Source organism: Panthera leo, chromosome C1, assembly GCF_018350215.1.
Source record: "Panthera leo isolate Ple1 chromosome C1, P.leo_Ple1_pat1.1, whole genome shotgun sequence".
NCBI classification, from domain to species: Eukaryota; Metazoa; Chordata; class Mammalia; order Carnivora; family Felidae; genus Panthera; species Panthera leo.
Genome location: NC_056686.1, coordinates 164508189 through 164513330, shown reverse-complemented (window position 1 = coordinate 164513330; position 5142 = coordinate 164508189).

The following is a 5142-nucleotide window of genomic DNA, read 5'->3' as shown; positions in this document are numbered from 1 at the left end:
CTAAAATTTGTATATCACACATCATAAAGAATCCCATAAATTGTCTACTCTGCGTTCATGGTTACAGGCAGACAAATTAAAATTTTATAGTGAAATAAAATTGGAAAGAATATAATAAACTGATATGAGGCTCAAATTTTCAGTGTAAATATTTCTGTGTTCAAAGCAATTAACCAGAAGGCACATTTTCACTATACCTTCCCAGGAGAGCTAAAGAGCTCTTATCTACCTGATTTCTAAAGCAAAATTATCAAATGCCAACAATGTAATCTGTTCTGTGTTAAAAACAGAATTAGACACTGCCCCGACTTGCTCACTGCCATTCCAATATTTTGTGAAAAGTGCAGGATTCCAATTTGTGAATGGCAATTTTGTCAACAGTAAAATCTCAGCAGCTCGTAGACTTGGGAATTGTGAGAAGTAAGTGAGATGATTAATTTTCAGAAATACAAATAAAAGCAGTGCTGTCTAGTTAACAATAGGTTTACAACTTCCTGGAAATATGTATGAACCACCACCCCCCAAAATGGAGTCCCAAGTCCTTAGACACTTCAGTTCCTGGTTCTTCTTCCCCTCTCCATTTCGCAGGCTTGTTTTCGAGCGCTTATTTTCTCCGGCTTGCCAATGAGCATGAGCCAAAGAACTGAAGTCTGCATCACCTCAATGAATGTACTTTTTGCCCTACATGGGCATAGGCGACTTCCAGGTAAGGCTGTAACCTCTGCAGTACTTAGCCAATGAGGAATCAGGGGAGGGACTTGCACACTAGGAGATAAATTGCCGGATATGACACCCACTCTTGCAAGTATGTAGGTTAAAGCCTCGTTTCACGTGCTCTGAATCTCCACCTCTCTCCTTTGATTGGGTCAGTGGGCTTATTTCTCACAGGAATAAACTGATATCTTTAGAATTCTGACAACTCTAATGAACTACCAGGAACTTCGGGCAAATTCCCCTCGGTTTGGTTTAATTTCCTTATATCAACATTGATCAAGAGAAATTAAAGCAAGCTATGTTTGTACTTTAAATTCTCTAGTAGTTACATTAAGAAAAAAGTAAAAAGTGTGAAATTAATTTTAATAATATATTTCATTTAACCAATTTTCCCAAAATGTTATCATTTGAACATACAATCAGTATTTTTTTTAATGTTTTTATTTATTTTTGAGAGAGAGAGAGAGAGAGAGGGAGGGAGACAGAGCATGTGCAGGGAGGGGCAGAGAGAGAGAGAGGGAGACACAGAATCAGAAACAGGCTCCAGGCTCTGAGCTATCAGCACAGAGCCCAACATGGGGCTCAAACTCATGGACCGTGAGATCATGACCTGAGCCGAAGTCCAATGCCTAACCAACTGAGTCACCTAGGCACCCCTACAATTAGTATTTTTAAATTACTAGTGAAATGTGTTACATTCTTTTTTTTATACTTCAAAATCTGGTGTATGTTTTACATTTACAGCATATCTTAGTTCACACTAGCCAAATTTCAAGTGCTCAGTAGCCTCATGTGGCTACTGGCTATCATATTGGACAGTACAATCTTAGGTAAGAGAAAAGTTACAACTGGAGACAGCATCTTTTAAAAGACTTAATCTGCCTTCCCTTTAAATTACATGAGGACTACAACATGCTTCTCACAGTGTTTGCCACTTATAGCTGGAAGGCCATTTCAAGTCTGAGGGGAAAAGCTTACATACATATTACAAATATGCATTCAAATAGTTCATCTTTTTTATTCTGCCCCTGCCATTCTGTTTTCCAGTTTTTAAAGAATGGTAAATGGTGGTGCTTTTCTGTCATGACGAGTTACAGATTAGGTAATGGGGAAGAATGGAGCAGTCACTAAATGGGACTTTTCCCAATTACAGAATTAATATGCTGTTCTGGAGAGGCACTAACTTAAAAGGCAGACTGAGTTTCATCTTGGCTATGCCACTAATGTATGGCCTGAGACAGGTCAAGCAAATTCTTTGGACATTTTCTCATCTCTAAAATGAGGATGGACTAGATTGGTTTAGGGGATTATAAGAGAAGAGTGAGGAGGAAATAAGTGATATTTTCCACACACATACACACACACCCCCGCAGTCAACTACTGCCGGATCAAGTTTGTTTCAATTATTAATCTTCAGTAGAAGCTCCAAAGCTAATTAAAATTTTACATATTATAACCAGGGAATTTAGTCATCTCTACTTCTGTTTTCAACTATATAGGATATATTCACATCTCCTGGCCCATTCCTAAAGGTCCTTTCACATACCTTTTTCTCAAACTTCCTTGTCACCAGTCTTACTCTTACTCCTCCCAAGTTGCTGGTCAGGTGACCAAACCATTAGCCACTGATGATTCCAGGCAAATTGAACAATGAAGTATATTAGTTCAAGTTCTGCCCATTGTGAAGATTATCCTTTTCCTTTATCCTTCTGGTGTCTGAGTGAGCTGTAAATGCTAGAGTAATCCACCTCAAGCCAGTAAGTAACATTTGTAAACCATGGTTTTAATTTTTTCCACCTAAGTTAATTGGTCATTGTGACTACTCCCATGAGGTGATATATGTAAGGGACAGCATTCTGACATGAGTCAGTCTGGCCAGTCAGGCCTGGTTCTATATTTACGTTTTCAACTTGGGCCAGGAGTCTCAGATAACACCTGGATCATGATGAGCAATTCAGATTGCAGTCACTTGGTGTCTCAAGGTTAATTGTTGCACAGGGACCCAGTAGCAAGCCTCTAAAAATCCAAAGAGGTCCACCAAAATAGTGCCTCTTCATATTGGTCAAGGGCTCAGGTGCAATGCTTTCTCCCTCATTTTATTTTTATTTTTTTAATGTTTTTATTTTTGAGGGTGAAAGAGAGAGCGTGAGCAGAGGAAGGGCAGAGAAAGAAGGAGACAAAGAATCCAAGCAGGCTCCAGGCTCTGGGCTCTGGGCTGTCAGCAGAGAGCCCAGTGCAGGACCCGAACCCATGAACTGTGAGATCAGGACCTGAGTTGAAGTCAGACACTCAACCGACCGAGCCACCCAGGCACCCCTCTCTCTCACGTTAGAATCACAACCATACATATTCTGTATACCACTGGATCCTTGAAAATTTTCCACTCTCTTGATCTTACATGTTTTTTCAAGATTTCAAAGATGTATAATACTTTTACTCTTTTGCCCCCAGCCTGCCTAGTATTAACAATCTAATAGTAAGTCAGTGTGATGTCCTGTAAGGAGGAAACAAGCAAGCTTTCTGTTTAATTGTGGCCCAGAGCCTCAAAGGTGATATAATCCTGTGGCAAGAAGGTAAAACTACATACATTATTGCCCATATCAGATGAAAGCAAACTTTTTCTGCCTTATCATTTACAATTACCATAATAAACAGCCACATGTCCCTTTGCATGGCAGAAGGAAGATTCAAGTAGGCACTTCAAGGATACTCAGATTTTTTTTAAACTGTGCCTGAGAACAGATTTATGTCTGGAAATTGGATAATGTCTCTCTTTTCTAGACCTGAGGGGTTTTGTTTGCTTCTTTGATATATAAATCCAGAAGGACCTTAGTGGGCTGCCCATCTACTTCCGTCTTAGGAACTCCATAACCAGCTAGTCACCTATGGCTTACATCATTCTGATTTTCACACTGACTCTACTACTTTCAAGTTAGCCACATGCAAATATTAAATGCTGCTACTTTGACCATGCCGCTCTGGGATCCTCCTATCCCATGTAACTCTGTAAGCCAAATTCAGCTCTAGCCTCTTTCACCATCATTCCTGGTCTACAGGGAACATTTTCCAAAGCCCATTCAACAATGCTGACCTCCCCTTACAGATTTGTTTCTAAAGGCCTTTGTGAAGAATGGCTTTAGACCTTTTTGAAAGACACAGGTGAGGTGAGTGGTTGGGTCAGAAATGATCAATCCATGCCATCATTCCTGTCTCCTGAAATTGTTAAACTCATTCTTTTACATTTTATCGAAGAGATTTGCATCTCAACTTCATTTTACGTGAGTCACCCTTATATCCAGATTTCAGTTAACCTTTAGCAGAACAAATAGAATTACCCCCAGCTTCTGAAGCTAAAACAGTTAATCCAGAATCTTTTGTGAGCCCTATTTGTAAAATCCATCCATGCTACAATCGGGTCCTCTTCCTCATTCCGCATTCTTAAAATCTATTCTAATCCACACTCCACAGATTAATTAGCAAAACTTTTCCAATTCCTTTGGTGCTTGAGCCACCTCTTCCTGAATTTCACTTTGTAATTGGCCTCTTGAAACTAAACTAAACTAAACTAAACTAAAATTCAACTCGAATTAAAGATCTGCAGATATGCAGAGTAAGAGTAGGACATAAGAGAACTGGCCTCCTCTTAAAAGGTAACTCCCTCAAGCTAGAGTGCTTTAGTATCATCAGACAAAGTACAAACAGCCTCATAAGCAAAAGGAGATAACTGCTTCAGCCAGCAAGGGAGCCTCAGTGGAGTTTAGGGGTGACAGTTAATCTAAGTTCTCCGAATTCTCTCCTACGTAGCATTTTAACTTTAAAGCTGTAACTCTTTCTGGATCGGCACCTTAGCGTATGTTCATATAACACAGGTAAGGAGGTGAATTCAACTGATTTGTAAGCAATCAGCAAAAGCAAATATTGGTTTACAGCTATCTCAGTCCTAGGGCTATAAGAATTTCCTTTAACAAGTTCACAGTTTGGGTTTCATTTCATGTTCTTTTTTTAATGTTTATTTCTTTATTTTGAGAGAGAGAGAGCACATGAACAAGCAGAAGAGGTGCAGAAGGAGGGAGAGAGAGAGAATTCCAAGCAGGATCCACACTATTAGTGCAGAGCCTGATGCAGGGCTTGAACTCATGAACCATGAGATCATGACCTGAGCTGAAATCAAGAGTCAGACGCTTGGTGCCCCTCAGTTCATGTTTTAAAAATGAGCATCTTGAGGTTTCCATTTGTCATTCTCTTCAATGGAAACAACTAACCTCACCACACAGCTCTTGAATTCCTCATATTCTTCATGCTGTTCTATGGTAACAACAGTTGGGTCCTCCATGGTCTTGTCTTCAATGCCCACCTTAGTTCTAATGTCAACAGACATTAATTTCCTTAGCTGTTTCACTATAGCAAGCCATGGACTTCCAGCATCCC